Source organism: Onychomys torridus, unplaced genomic scaffold (genome assembly GCF_903995425.1).
Source record: "Onychomys torridus unplaced genomic scaffold, mOncTor1.1, whole genome shotgun sequence".
NCBI classification, from domain to species: domain Eukaryota; kingdom Metazoa; phylum Chordata; class Mammalia; order Rodentia; family Cricetidae; genus Onychomys; species Onychomys torridus.
In genome coordinates this window covers 1-17087 of record NW_023413700.1, presented here as the reverse complement: position 1 = coordinate 17087, position 17087 = coordinate 1, and the positions used below count along the sequence as shown (strand labels likewise).

Genomic DNA, 17087 nt, shown 5'->3' with positions numbered 1-17087 from the left:
AAAAAATGTTGACTTTGATTTTACTCTCCTTGCTCCTGAACATTACACTTCACGTGTCAAGTTCCATTAATCCTAGTTGCTTTTGGACAAAGAAGCAGAGTGAAGACAAGGATGGAATATTTCAGTCATGTGCCTTCATACTTGCTGCAGAACATGGGCCAGTGGAGATAAATGAGTTAATACAGCCGTTCAAAGAAAGGTAAGTGCCTTATACTTTATACATAAATGTCATCATGGATATTTTGTGAGGGGTCATAGGATGAGGATCAGCGAAATTCCTTGAAACTTCTGCCTCGTTTTACCAACCCTCACATCAATAAACATCACCAAATTCTTTTAGAAATTCAGTGCCATTTTTCTACTTTTAATTTGTTCAGAGATTGTTTTGTTTTTCTTCCAGTTACCCTCTAAGTTCCAAGCCTGGAAACTGAGTAAAGAAAGGACTCCATACCTTGTCACATCACATATGGTCTGCAACTTCACAGTTTCCATATCACAATATCTAGTGATGTCTCGTCAAAAGGAACCTAATTCTAATTCAGTGAATGTCACCCTAACTGGGTAAAAAAAGGAGATAGAGTAGAGTCAGCTGATGGACACACCACCAATGTGTAGTTTTTAACACATTGCAAGGACAAATGTTATTATTGGCACACTAGCTACAGAAAATTCTCAGTTACTCTCTCAGATGATCTCCTTGTGGTCACATTCCCTACTTATGGACTAACTGAGCATTAATATTATCCATTCCCACACATGAATACAGACATATATTTTTACCAAATCCGTCTCTGTTTTTTTAATTTATTTAAAAATATACCCTTAAAAAAGATTTTATGGCCACAAAAGATAAACCAGAAAGAAGAAAGATAAAGAGTGTCAGGATGGCATATGTCAGCTTTATTGTTAACTGATTATGAATTGGGAGTAACACAGCCAAATGTTGCCCAACTATTGTGTATAATCTGACATTTGAGGTTGCCTTATCCCATTCAGGTAATTTCATAAGAAAATAGTATAATCTCAACGGCTCACATATTATGTGTATTTTACATACTACTCAATAATTTAAAAATGAAATCACAACTAGCTTTACTGTTTGGTCAAAGGCTTGTGAGTTGTCTTTACCATTTGAGAAATTATTTATAAACTAGAGATATACAAGGCACTCTGTGGAATAGAGTTATGGCTCATTGTAATTATAGGACCTGTATTCTCATGAACCTTTAAATGTTTTTTTGTAAGTTTCCATCCTCTTATGTCATCTCAAAATCCCAATGCAGAAAATGTATTTCAGTCTGTGGGGGTGCTTTGGTATACCATCCAGTACAGCATATGTTGATTACACACAATTACCTGTAAATCTCTGTCTCTATTAATCACTGTATCCTTTTACAGAGGAGGAAATGACAACAATCAGTTTGCACTGGCCTTAGCTTTTTCAGTGGATCAAGTCAACAGGAACCCTGATCTTTTACCAAATATGTCTTTATCATTTGGATTTCTAGCAAATGATTGTAAATTCATGTCAAAAGCATATGATTTCATTCAATCTTCTGTAAAACATCATTATAATGCACCTAATTACAACTGTATTAATCTGGAGATTTGTTCAGTGGTGCTTTCAGGACCTAACTGGGCAGAATCTTTAGTAGTTGGGAAAGCAATGGACCTCTACAATTCTCAGCAGGTGAGATTTTATGTGGTAGTTTACAAGAAATTCTGACTCTATTGGTGCCATTCCAAGATGCCGAGAAGAGTGTGAGGGAGAAACTGACCTTACAATTATGTCAAATGACATAGTTCAAGGGTACTATTCAGAGATTTTATGGACCTTTCATATTTCTCTTTTAAAAGTATAGATAAGGGAATAAGTAATAGGAAAAGGGGTATTTAAGATCTCTTTGCAGAAAAGTGTGTTTAACAACTTATTTTAATGCTTGGTACTCATGGTCATCCCTGTGCCCCAGGTCATTCAGCTTACATTTGGACCCTTCCATCCTATCTTGAGTGATCATGAACAATTTCCTTATTTGTATCAGATGGCCCCCAAGGACACATCTCTAGCCCTGGCCATGATCTCTCTCATGATTCACTTCAGCTGGAACTGGATTGGGCTGACCATCTCAGACAATGATCATGGTATCCAGTTTCTCTCATATTTGAGAAGAGAGATGGAAGAAAATACAGTCTGCCTTGCCTTTGTGAACATGATTCCAGTCAACATGCACTTATATGTGTCAAGACCTAAAACATATTATAAGAAAATCATGACATCATCCTCAAATGTGGTTATCTTTTATGGTGATACAGACAGAACTCTAGCTTTGAGCTATAGAATGTGGGAATCTCAAGGTATACAGAAAATATGGGTCACCACCTCACAGTGGGATGTCACTACAAGTATGAGAGACTTTACACTTGACACATTTCAAAAGACTCTAACTTTTGCACACCATCATCCTGAGATTTCTGGTTTTAAAAATTTTCTCCAGACATTGAACCCTCTCACCCCCAATGAATACCTTGCAAGTCTAGAGTGGATGAACTTTAACTGTGAAATCTCAGCTTCTAATTGTAAGACACTGAAGAATTGCTCATCCAATGCCCCATTGGAATGGCTAATGGGACAGACTTTTGACATGGCATTTAATGATGGTAATTATGATATATATGATGCTGTGCATATTGTGGCTCATTTCTTCCAGGAGAAGCTTCTTCAGACAATGGATAATATGAAAGTATATCAATTTAATTGCTTGAAGGTAGTGTTTCTTCTATTGGATGATATTTATTGTCATCAATGTGAGAGTCTTTAATAGTCTCTCTGAAGTCTCATTCCAGTTGATTAGGGAATATTTTACCAAATATAAAGCTTTCTTACCATTTTTTCTTTCCAAGAAATTAAATCTAGAGGTTGGTATAAATCTCAATTGCTAAGGGAGTAGAATGGGATACACAACTTTATCAAGGCACATCAGTGACATTTTACAGAGCACTTCAATGTCATTATCTTCTACTACTGGAAACATAGGAGTCCTTCATCATTAATGTTCACCATGATGTGAAGATAAGCTTTTTTTTAAGATAATCTTTTTTTAGTTAGTTATCAATTAAGTGGTAATCAGTATAGGTGATCATTTTCTAAAGTACTATTAGCTGATTCTGCCCCAAATTTTGGCTTTGGAAAACATATAGAAAATAAGATAGGATTCTGCTCAGTATATACATGTGTATCCATATGTATGGGTGGATGGCTATTGTTGTTTATGGATGTGTTTATGTTTGTTTCTGTGTATCTAGGTGTTTATCTATGTTGATGTGAATGTGTTTCTGTCTATCTGCATATCTGTCAGTTTGTAGAAATCAACCTTAATTTGTCTTACATCAATGGTTTTCCTGTAGGTGTCTATTTCTATGTGTATCTTCCTGTGTGTATTTGTCAGTGCATGTGTCTACACTACATGTGTTATTTGTGTGTATTTTTGGACTAAATTGTGCACAGTATATCTCTGTTTTGGTGTATCTGTGTGTATTTGTGTGTGTGGCTGCCTGTCATTGGATTTAAGCATAAGCTTGTCTGCATCAATGTCTCCTTATGCATTTGTATGTGTGTATATCCATGAATTTGTGAGTGTGTGTGTGATTCTGTGTAAGTTTAGGTTTTTATGGGTTTCCTTTTCTGTGTGTATGTTTGGGTGCACAAGTGTGATTTTGTGTGTTTGTGTGTTCACATATGTATCTTGACTTACATATGAATGTGTGAGAAAATAGAATGTGGCTATATTATGTATATATTCTCTATATGTATGAATGCATGTATGTGTGTGTGCATATTTGATATTTATGTGTGGCATCTGCATTTGTGTTTGGTAGTTTCTGCTGAGAGAACTTCAATTCTGGGGATATAATGATAATTTAATTAATCCCCTTGCTTTCACTGAGATTTCTTGACAGTGCACCTTCAATAAAATTGTATTTATGTTGAAATCTGAATACATTTTTTGACTTCAAGGAAGAGCACACACACTATAGAATGTTGACTGTCTTTCAGCTGCACTCCATTCGTAGGAAGACCCACTTCACCTATATTGTTGGTGACAATGTGATAATGAAACAGAAAGAAAAACTGAGGGCAGTGTATGACATTTTCCAGATTTGGAATTTCCCAAATGTTCTTGGACTTAAGGTGAAGATTGGAAAGTTTAGCCCATATTTTCTACTTGGTCAACAGCTACATTTATATGAAGACATTATAGAGTGGGCCACAGGAAGTAGAGAGGTGGGTCTGACCTACTGTTCTGATTTCCATTAAACAGCATTCCCTTTTGTTATTCCTTGTAATTTAGTGAAATGAAATAGATTGTCACATTAGGGACCATTCTTTAGCCTCCTATAGTATGACTCTCCTTTTCACTTCTTGGTATGATGTTTTATTAATTCTTTGAAGATATCAGACATGAACACAGTGAATATTTATCATACTAGAACATGTTTCTCTCATTAATATAAATATAAACATGCTTGTTAGCACTGTTTAGTACTATTTCCAGTAAAGTGAAATTCTCTTGGCACTCTGAGTACTACACAAGGATTTTCCTCTTTTCTGCTGTACCTCTGACACCAGTGCTGAAAAACTGAGGCTAATTGTAAATGAGGAGAAAATTACACATATGCAAATCATTATTTTTATTACAGATTGAGTTCAAGAATAACCAGGGCTACAAAGAGAATACTTGTCTCTAAAAACAATACAAAAAAATAAAGAAATGGGCAGAAAGAAGGAAAGAAAGAAAAGGAAGACATGCTGTTAAATAAGATCATCACTTAATTTTTTTATATAAAACAAAATTTTATTCATTTTACATACCATACACAGATCCCCCTCTCCTCCCTGCTTCTGCACCCCCGATCCTTGCCTAACCCCCTGAGCCACCCTTCATCCCCTCCTCTAAAAACGTAAGTTCTCCCATGGAGGGACAGAAAAGCCTGGTACCTTCAGTAGAGGTAGAAACAAGCTCCTAACCCCCTGCCTCAAGTGTGAACAAGGCATCCAACCATAGGTAATGGGATCCAAAAAGCCAGCTTATGCACCAAAGATATATCCTAATCACTTTGATAGGAGTCCATCAAACAGATCCAGCTACACAACAGTCTCCCATATGCAGAGTCTAGTCTGGTGCGATGCACGTTCCACAGCTGTCAGTTTAAAGATTTTGTGTTCCTATGTGCTTGATTGAGCTGGTTTTGTAGATTTCCCCAGCATTACCTTGATCCTCCTTTCTCATATAATCCCTCTTCCTTCTCTTTAGCTGACCTCCCAGAGCTCGACCTGGTCCTTGGTTCTGTATCACTTCATTTTTATGCCAGTACCAAGCTTATTTTATTACTATAGGTCTATAGTAGAGCTTGAAGTCAGGGATGATAATGCCTCCAGAAGTTGCTGTATTGTACAGGATTGTTTTAGCTATGTTTGATTTTCTGTTTGTCCATGTGAAGTTAAGTATTGTTCTATCGAGGTCTGTGAAAAATTGGGTTGGGATTTTGGTGGGGATTGAATTGAATATGTAAATTTATTTTGGAGGGTATAACCTATTTAGCTCTGACCTCTCCCTTGAGACCTCTGCCTCAGCTGGATCAGGCCCTCTGGATAAGTGAGACAATTAAATAGCTTGAACTGTTTGGGAGGCATTCGGGCTGTGGGACCTGCACCTGTCCTTAGTGCATGAGCTGGCTGTTTGGAACCTTGGGCTTACACAGGGACACTTTGCTCATCCTGGAAAGAGGGGACTGGACCTGTCTGTACTGAATCCACCAGGTTGAAATGAATCCCCAGGAGAGTCTTGGCCCTGGAGGAGATGGGGATAGAGGGGAGGGGATGGGGGGGAAGGTGGAGGTGGGGGCGGGAGGGGCAAGGACAGGGGAACCCATGGCTGATGTGTAAAATTAAAACACAAATAGAATAAAAATTAAAAAAAAATTATTTTGATACGATTTTTATTACGTTGATTTTACCTGTTTATGAGCATGGGATATCTTTTTTTTATTTTCTAATACCTTTTTTAATTTTCTTCTTCAAGGACTTAAACTTCTTGTAATACAGATCTTTCATTTGTTTGGTTAGAGTTACCCCAGGATATTTTGTATTATTTGTGGCTATTGTAAAGGGTAATGTTTTTCTGATTCCTTTCTCAGCCTGCTTATCATTTGTGTATAGGAGAGCTGTTGATTTTTTATATTAATGTATCCATCCACATTCCTGATAGTACTGCTCAGTTGGAGGAGATCCCTGGTTGCATTTTAGGGGTCACATGTAGACTATCATATCATTTGCAAATAAAGTTTGACTTCTTCCTGTCCAATTTGTATGCTTTTCATATCCTTTTGTTGTCATACTGCTCTAGCTAGGACTTTGAGTATATTGGATAGATAATAGTCTTGTGTTGTTCCTAAATTAAGAGGCATCACCTTGAGTTTCTGTCCATTAATTTGATGTTTGCTAACAGTTTGCTGTAAACTGCCTTTATTATGTTTAGATATATTTCTTGTATTTCTGATTTCTAAAAGAACTTCATAATGTAGGGTTGTTATATTTTGTCAAAGACTTTTTCAACATCTATTGTGATGATCATGTAGGTTTTTTTGTTATTTATATGACTGATTACATTGATAGATTTTCATATATGTTGACCCATTCCTGCATCTCTGAGATGAAGCCTAATTCATCATGATAGATGATTTATTGATATGTTGTTGGATTTGGTTTGCCAGTATTTTATTGAGTATTTCTTGCATCGATGTTCATGAGGGAGATTGTTCTGTAATTTTCTTTCTTTTCATCTGTGTGTGGCTTGGCCATCACACTAACTGTAGCCTCATAGAAATAAATTGGCTATGTTCCTTGTGTTTCAATTGTGCGGAAAGAATTGAGGAGCATTGTATTATTGTTTCTTTGAAATTTTGGTACAATTCTGCACTGAAACCATCTGGCCATGGGCTTTGACCTACAGGTAATAGGTCTATTTAAATAGTTATCTGGTCTTGATGTAATTTTGGTATATGGCACTTATTTAGAAAAATTTCAATTTCTTTTATATTTTCCACTTTTTTTGGAGTACAGGTATTTGGTGTATGACTTTATGATTCCCTGGATTTCCTCATTCTCAGATGTTATGTCTCCTTTTCCATTTATGATATTGTTAATTGGATATTCTCTCTCTCTGATTTTTAGTCAGTTTGGATAAGGGTTTCTTTCTATCACGTTGATTTTCTCAATGAACCAACTCACTGTTTCATTGATTCTTTGTACTGTTCTCTTTATTTCTATTTTATTTATTTCAGACCTCAATTTGATTATTTCCTGGCATCTGTTACTCCTGGGTGAGTTTGCTTCTTTTTCCTTTATAGATTTCAGGAATGCTGCTACGTCGCTAGTGTTCAATATCTCTAACTTCATTATGTAGGCATTTAGATCTACTAATTTTCCTCCTAGTATGGCTTCCCTAGTGTCCCATAAGTTTGGTATGTAGTCCATTCATTTCTGTTTAAATATAAGGAGTCTTTAATTTCTTTCTTTATTTCTTACTTGACATACTGGTGACTCGGTTGAGCATTATTCAGTGTGCATTAGTTTGTAGACTTTCTGTAATTTCTGTTTCTGTTGAATTCTAACTTTAAGACATTGTGGTTTGACAAAATACAGGAGAATATTCCATTTATTTTTGTAAATGCTGAGATTTGCTTTGTGACCATGTTTGTGTTCACATACTTAAAGAAGGTACCCTAGGGTGATGAGAAGAAGTATATTCCCTTGTGATTGATTTGAATGTTCTGTAGAAATTTATTAAGTCCATTTGAGTCATAACATCTCTTAGTTCCATTATTTCTCCATTGAGTTTCTGTCTGGCAGACATGTCCTTTGGAGAGAGTGCACTGTTGAAGTTTCTCACAAACACCGTGTGGGGTTTTATGTGTGATTTAAACTTTAGTAATGCTTCTTTTACATCTGTGGGTTCCCTTGTATTTGAGGCAAAATATGTTCAGAATTGAGACCTCATATTGATGAATGTTTCCTGTGATGAATATGTACTATCCTTGTTAGCCTCCTTTGATTAATTTTAGTTTGAAATCTATTTTTTTAGATATTAGAATAACTACACCATCTTGCTTCTTAAATTTGTTTGAAAGGAAAGGTTTTTCCTAGGCTTTTACTCTGAGATAGTGCCTGTCTTTGAAGTTGTGGGGTGTTTCTTGCATGCAGAAGAAGGATGATGGATCCTGTTTTCATATCCATTCTGTCACCCTGTGTCCTTTACAGGCAAATTGAGTCTATTGATATTAAAGGATATTAATTACCATTGATTGTTTATTCCTGATATTTTTGGTGGAAGTATTGTATGTTCCCTATTTGGGGAATTTTTTGGTGTGGGATAAAATATTTCCTGTGTGTAACTGGGTGTTTCTAAATTCCTTAGGTTGGATTTTTTCTTCTAGTGTTTTCTGTAGGGTTAGATTTGTGGATACATATTATTTAAATGTGTTTTTTTATGAGAAAGTTTTCTTCTATGATTTTGTTGAATATATCCTCTGGGCCTTTGAGCCACTATTCTTCTCTTTCTATCCCCAATATTGTTAGGTTTGGTCTTTTAAAGGTGTCCCAGATTTCATGAAGGTTTTGTGTTATGACTTTGTTGGCTTTAATGCCTTCTTTCCCTGCTGAATCTATTTCCTCTATTGTATCTTCAGTGCCAATGAGTCTCACTTCCATTTATGGAATTATTTTGGTTATGCTTGAGTTTCCTGTACATATGATCAGATTTTAATTTCCAGCATTCCCTCAACTTCTGTCTTCTTTTTTCCCTCTATTTTACTTTTCATTTCTTGCACTGATTCTTTCACCTGTTTTATTGCTTTTATTTGGTTTTTTTGCCTTTCTTTAAGGGATTTATTTATTTATTTCAACTTTATGTTTCTCTTTGCCTCGATTCCTAAAGAGGATTTTTCATTTCTTCTTTAAAAGACTCTGTCATTTTAAAATTATTTTTAAGGTCGCCTTCTTCTGTTTCTTCCGTTTGAGGATATAATTGTCTTGCTGAAGAAGAACCAAATGGTGCTGCCATATTGGTCTTTATGGTGTTGAATATGTTCTTACACTGGCATCTACCCATCTTTTGCTCCAATCAGTGCCAATGATTTCTGTGTGTCAGGGAACCACACTTGGTATAATCAGCATTCTTGCTCCAATTGGAGCTGGTGTAGTCTGTTTCAGGGAGCAGTTTTGGTTTTGTGGGATGGGAAGGTGTGGGCAGAGGATTGGGGATTATAATTTACAATGTCTCATGAGGCAGTGGTAGTAAGCCCTGCCTGCAGGAGTCCTGCCTGCTGGCCTACAGCTTGGGCTGCAATGGGTGGGGGTATAGGGGCACAGGCTGTATTCCTGGGCCTAAAGCCTAGAGGCAGAGGTCATCAGGTAGGAAAACAGACTCCAAATTGAAATCTTTTAAGATGGAAAAAATACATATATTTTATTTGGTGTTTAATTTGAGAAGACACAACGTTAATCCAGATTATTTATTTGGGAAATCTAATATTTGTCTAGGGCTACACTCTCTGTTGGAGGACATTGAAAAGGAAGCTTTTGCTGTTTATCTATTTGCTGTCAACTTTCTAGCATGTCTGTTGTTTCAAAGGCATTACAAACTATTTATTTGGGTTTCTAGTGTATATTGAAGATCAGTAGAAACATTCAGCCTCATGGACTAAGAAATTTCTGGATTCTTGGTCTGTGAAATTGTTTACAACAATAATTGGAATAGCTAATCCATAGCCTATAAGACATGAGAGAGAGAGAGAGAGAGAGAGAGAGAGAGAGAGAGAGAGAGAGAGACAGACAAAGATATGTAAGACATATTCATATTCTAAGTTCTTTTACTGCTGAGAACCCTAACTGACATAGAGACAGAAAAGTGCTCAACAGTGCACATAAATTATAGGAATTCATAAGGATTCTTACAGTGTTATGGAAACACTAGAAGAACTTCTACACATGGAAAAGTAAGATATACACAAATCATCAAGTAATGCAAAGATAGCAGTAGAACACAGGCCAGAAAGACATCTGTTAGAATATCAACTAATGCAGTAAAATAATAAGCCATAATTAGGATACAATTCTCAATAACTTTTAAATATTAATCTTCATATTCTCTAATGAAAAACACAAACATTAACATTGGTTTGTAGAGCCAACAGTCATTTTTGCTTCCACAAATGAACCTCACCTGCAAACAAGCCGAAATTCGTTCTGTAAATATGTAGGGAAAGAATGTTGAAGAAATGGAACAAAATAAAGAAAACTGGAGACTAAACACATTGATTTATGTGGTAGAAAAATTCTCAACTAAACACTGAGTAAGATAACTCAACAACAGAACAGAAATGTGTGTCCTGTGTCAAAGATGACATCATTCCAGGGATATAGGGATGGTTCAACACGTGCAGATCAGTAAAGTAAATGTGGCACATAAACAGACTCAAGGATAGAAGTACATGATACATGATCATCCAAATGTGGTCAAAAAGAGCTCTTAGTGATGTTCAACATCCATTCAGAGTTAAAAATTAAAACAAACAAAAATCTGAAACAGTAGACTGAACACATCTTGACTTGATAAGTTTTCTTTTTTATTGATTAATAGTTATTGCCCATACCAGTCACATTTAAAAAGATCAGTCTTATTGTCATCATTGTAATAATTGAGAAGCTCAAAGAATTTCCATTAAAATCATTAGTGAGGTCAGATGTACATGGTGGTTCATATCTTTAATCCAAACTCTTGGCAGGCAGAGATCGACAAATCCCCATCTGTTTGTCCAGTCTGGCAAGTCTAGCAAATCCAAGCAAGCTAGGTTTGCAAATAGAGACCCTGCCTAAAAATACATGGTCAGAAATGGTACAAGTATATATATATATATTTCACTTTTCTTCAAAATAGTCCTTAGTATCTTAGCAAGGAAAAAAAGAATTTGTAAACATTATTAAAGAAAGGAAGGGGAGAAATGTGACTGCTGACAGTATATATATATATATATATATATATATATATATATATATATATATATATATTCTTTTTTATGGTAGAAGTCCAAGTGACAGCATATATTTTAATTCCAGTATTCAGGAGGAAGAAACACAGATCTCTGTGGTAACTATGTCAGCCTAGTTTCTATCAGGAGCTGAGGTCTCCCAACAACATTGTGAGACTCTCTTTCATAAAAACGCCAAAGAAAAGGAAGTTTTGTAGTTATCTATATTGTGGAGAATATGATAGGCCCAGTGCATAAGAGACAGTGAAGTTTCAACACAGAAATCAAACTGAATAAAGAATGCAAAGTGAAGACACAAAAATCAACAGTTTTCTGAAGCAGCATTCAGATCGCTCTAAGCAGGTTTTAGCTGAAAAAAAAAATGCCTTTTATTTTTAAACTTTAAGAAATGCTTTAGTTAAGATTAAGTAATGTAACTTTTATTCAGGCTCTCCCAGTACTTAAAGCTTTTGTAAAATATTTTCACCTCAGGAAACACTCCACCTTTCAGTAGTGACAATTTCAGTGAGCAACAGTTCTTGTCAACTCAGCATGCTATCACTACAAATGTACCAGGCTCTGCTTTTACCTAATGTTCTTATACTCACTTTCGTGCTTTGCAGTGCTGTTTAATTAGAGTTCATGTATGCTGTCTGAGATATGAGGAGTTACTTCCCCTGTATCATATGTTCACTAGTTCTAGGTTGCAATGCAATTATTGGGATTAAACAGTGACTAAAAACAAAGTGAAGAGTAGTAGTTCACTAGGCTCACAGATTACAATCAAGGGAGGACAAGGTAGGATTCTGGTGTCTGCAACTAAAGCACAGACTCTTAGGAGGAAAATCTCTTCTTACTGGCTTGATCTGCTTGTTTTCCCATATGCCCTGTCTAGGGAAAATGCCCACAGTGGGCTGAGCACTTCTAAATCAAGTGCCAATTAATAAAATGTATTGCAGGTAGGACAACAGGCTAGTTCAATGAAGAGGATTCTTTTAGCTCAGGTTCCCACTAACTTTTTAATGTACTGTGTGGTAAGTTGACTAAAATTAACTAGAAAAACCAGCTTGCAAGCACCACAGTGTTTGCCTAAAACTAACAACCTATTCTTCTTTCTAATTTTCTAGCAATGTGAAGCTACTCAACTTTATATAAATGTTTTCACACATTCATATAAATGACATTATATAATATACTAACTGAAATGTAGTCACTCATTTGTTCTATATAAAATAATCTTATTTCACCATGTTCATCTAATGTAGTTATGGATAAATCGGTATAACTACTGATGACAGGATGTGTCTAATTTTCCTCAGATGCCACCCTCTGTGTGCAGTGCTGATTGTGGACCTGGATTCAGAAAATTCTGGCAGGAGGGAATGACAGTCTGCTGTTTTGATTGCAACCCATGCCCAGAAAATGAAGTTTCTAATGAGACCAGTGAGTGTTTGATGCTCGATAAATTCTTCCCAATGATCATCTTCTCTAACCTACATGGGATGATTAAAGCTTTTAAAGGTCCACTCCACAAGTCAAATACATCACTTGATATGTTCATTTTTATAGGAATGTGATCAATAACAACATATCTTCAAGTAATATGCTTTGCTATGACATATAGCTTTGACTCATTGAAAATACATTTCATGTGTCTTTTTTTTTTTTTTTCAAATAAACAGTTTTGATAATCACACCAGTCTGAGGGAATTCTACAAAAAGTAATTTCTAGTGTGATTATCTCCTCTAAAATTACAGGTCAATTAAATTCCAATTGTGAGTCTTTAATAATATTTATACATTAAATTTGAATGTAAGTTTAATGTTCCATTATGTGCAGGAGTCAGTGGAGAACAGATCAGAGCATCAGAGCCACTGAACTCTGTTATGTGGCTGCTAGGAACCAAATGAAGTTCCTCTGTAAGATTAATGGAGAAAGAAATAATTACTTGAAAAAATTTCAGAAACTGTTTAGCATGAGACAGAAAACTGGAAGCAGTATCCAGAGATCCCTTTATAAAGGATCAATATGTTCTGAAGTCTAGGAAAGTGTGAACAAATGATGGTACCTGATGTAGAAAATACAGTGTCCTGTGTTCAATATTTTTCTGTTCATCACCCATTTAATAATGTCACAAATATAAGACTAAAATTGTTTTGTATGAAAGCAACTTGCCACAATTTTCTAAATAGTGTTGTCTCCTACACAGCTCTTTTTAATCAAATGATTATTTGATTAGAGTTAGCTCCATGCAAATTGCAGATAGATTATTTTTCTCTTCTATTGCCTGTCTTTGTGTACAATGAAATGAAAGTCTATAAAAGACACTCATGGCAAGTAATATTGTATAGCAATTAAATTCCTCATTGTAGGAAGACGTACCCAACTCCTAGAACTTTTCTTCTGCCCTCCAGCACTCACAAATACAATATTTACTGAAGTGATTAAACAAAGTCTAGCGAAATTGTTTTAAATGTAAAAACATAAAGGAGTAATGGGTATTTACAATGATAAATACAACAAAACTTAAGCAAAAATAATTTATTATTTCTTTAACAATTTGTATGTATGTGAGATGAGTGGTTATGTGTACACAATTGCACATACATGTGAGAGGCCTCCAATGTCGCTGTAGTTAGAGTTAGAGCCAGCTGTGAGTCACCTGACATGGGTGCTGGGGACTGAACTCAGGGCTTCTATAAGAGCAGTGTATTCTCTTCACAACTGAGCCAACTTTCAGTCCCCTAAATAAATTAACTAATTACATGTGTCTTTAAATGCACATTGTTCTAGATAAAAAGACTTAAAACCTAGAAGAGCATTATGACTATACAATAATCCTTGGATTCAGAGCAATTGTAATCACATTTACTTATTTTGCCAGGTTACAGATTACAACTTATGAATGGAGTCCTATTCCTAAAAACAAACATTCTGTGCTATCACTCTTATTTGAATGTTCTTGTGTTGAGTTGCTCATTGTGTATATCAGTATCTCCTTCACACTGGAGGACACTCACAGTCTTGGTATCACATAGATGAAAATTCAGGGAGTAGCAAGGTGCTTGTCTCTTCCCAATAGTGATGGAATCTTGATGTAGGGCTTTTTAATTATAAAAATATACAGAGGTTTCTGCCATAAGTGATAGGGTTACTGTTTCTTATGAACAAGCCTCAGGATTACAGGGTCACTCCTGCCAGATAAAGGCACAACTAAGGGGATATTTATTTAATATATTTAATTATTTTTGCATTTTCAATCATCCAAATTATATAAATTTCTTCAATCATTTCAACCTCCTAATTACCCATATAAACTGAATCACTCTCAAATTCATGAGCTCTTTTCTTATTATACATGTAGACACACATATAAATCTATACCCATACACAAACACCCACACAAAAACTTAACGTTTCTGAAGGTACTTTAGCCAGAATAAGTTTAGCTAACATATCTTTATCAAGCCATATCCTTTTCCCCCTTTCCCACTGACTTGCTAAAAACCATTAGATTATTGAAGTAGTTTGAATGTGATTTGCCCCAATAAGATCATTACTTATTAGTAAGTATTGCTTTGTTCTAGAAGGTGTGGTCTTTTTGGAGAAAGTGTGTCACTCTGGAGGCAGAATTTGAACTCTCAGATACATGTAAGCCACACCCAGTAAATCAGTTTATTACTGTTAATCAAACATGTATAATTCTAAGATACTTCTACAGCAGCAGGTCAGCCTGCATGCCACCATGACCAACCATGATAATAATGAACGAAATCTCTGAATTATAAGACACCCAATTGAATGTTTTTCCTTATAAGAGTTTCCAAAGTGATGGTTTCCATTCACAGCAATAGAAATACTACTTAAGACATTTACATTTCTTTTTGGTTTTTTTTGAGAAAGGATTTTTTGTGTAGCCCTGTCTATCCTGGTACTAGCTTGACCTTGAACGCACAGAATTCTGCCTGCCTCTGCTTTCCTTGTGCTAGGATAAAAGACATAAGACACCACCTATGGGCTGACAATTATATACTTAAAGCTAACCACCAAGAATTGTTCCCTTGTTTGGCCACTGCCTCCTCCTGGGGTTGACTATCAAAGTCCATCTTTCAAAGTATTGAAATAAGGATAGCAACACCCGCTGTGGCTGTCCTAATAGACTTGACTATCCAATTAAACACTTCATCTCAAGATGAGCTGACCCTTTTACCTTTATGAACTGCCACTTTTCTAAAGGGCATGTCTGTCTCCTCTCTATCCAGAGCTAGTTCTTTGTATTCCAACAAAATACTTGTTACCCATCTCCCAAGTTCCTTTCCCTTCTCCCTCATCCTCTATCTCCTGTCTTTATCTCTTATTCACTTACATTTACCTCTGAGGTCAAAATGTTGAGAACTTGATCCTAGGGTATCTCTTGCTGACTATGAGGTTTCCTACTGATTCTGTTTGGTGTTGCACCTTTGTCAATGTATTTGGGCTGACAAATTCACACTAGAAAATATATCACAGGTCTTGTCCCAGTAGAAGGCACAGTCTCCATCTATAATGTGGACAGAGTTTATAAAACAGAAAGAAAGAAAAAAAACATCACCAGGCCATATATCTGTGCTTCTGAGACTTTAAAATATACATTGTGCAAAAACAATGGTTAACGATTTCAGCTTCTGTCACTTAAAGACTTTAAGTAACTTTATCATTGTATCCACAATGGAGCTAAAATATCTGTGCTTTCCTTAAGATGACAAATGGAATCATTAACACACAGTTAAATACACAATATAATGATGGATTGGTTTCCTTACACATAAATATAATGAATGAATATTGTGAAACTGAAGCATTGCCATGCAGCAGAGCCTTTCAACTACATCTGCAGGAAGAATGGGGATATTGTAAAGCTTCTGCAACACACTTAATGGAAATGTCTGGTATCTAAATATGCTGAAGCTGCTCGAATCATACTTTCCTTTCTCCATCAGATGTGCATCAGTGTGTGACATGTCCAGAGGACCAGTATGCCAATATAGACCAGAACATGTGCATTCACAAATCTGTGGTCTTTCTGAGCTATGAAGACCCATTGGGGATGGCTTTGACTTTAATGGCCACGTGCTTCACTGCATTCACAGCTGTGGTTCTTGGAATCTTTGTAAGATACCATGACACGCCTATTGTGAAGGCAAATAACCGCAGTCTCAGCTACATCTTGCTTATCTCACTCCTCTTTTGTTTCCTGTGTCCCTTTCTCTTTATTGGACATCTGAATGCAGCTAAATGCATCCTGCAGCAAATCACATTTGGAGTTGTATTCACTGTGGCTGTTTCCACTGTGTTGGCCAAAACAGTTACTGTTGTTCTGGCTTTCAAAGTCACAGCCCCTGGAAGAATGAGGAGGTTCTACCTGACTTTAGGGGCTCCCAACTATATCATTGCCATCTGCACCCTAATCCAAATTATTCTGTGTGCAATCTGGCTGGGAGTTTCTCCTCCATCTATTAACATTGATGCACACTCAGAGCTTGCACACATCATCATTATGTGTGACAAGGGCTCAGTTACTGCATTCTACTGTGTCTTGGGGTACCATGGCTTCCCTTGCCTTTGGGAGCTTCATTGTGGCCTTCTTGGCCAGGATCTCCCTGACACATTCAATGAAGCCAAGTTGCTGACCTTCAGCATGCTGTTGTTCTGCAGTGTCTGGGTCATTTTCTCCCTGTCTACCACAGCACCAAGGGCAAGGTCATGGTGGCTGTGGAGGTCTTCTCCATCCTGGCCTCCAGTGTTGGCCTTCTGGGATGCATCTTTTTCCCTAAGTGCTACATCAATTTTGTTAAGACCAGAGAGAAATTCTCTCCAAAAGTTAAAGGGGAAAAGATCTTTCTGAACTGACATATCCTAAATTGAAACTGACAAGTTTAGTGCTGGTACAGTATCTCATTTTAGGATACAATGCAAGATTGTATTCATTAGCTTTTGTCTCTAACTCTTTCTTAAATGCCAT

The 17087-nt window shown here is 36.2% G+C and overlaps 1 pseudogene; it reads left to right on the top strand.

Moving 5' to 3' along the window:
* Positions 1-5: 5 nt before the first annotated feature.
* LOC118576425 lies at positions 6-16970 on the top strand (annotated as a pseudogene).
* Positions 16971-17087: the final 117 nt, after the last annotated feature.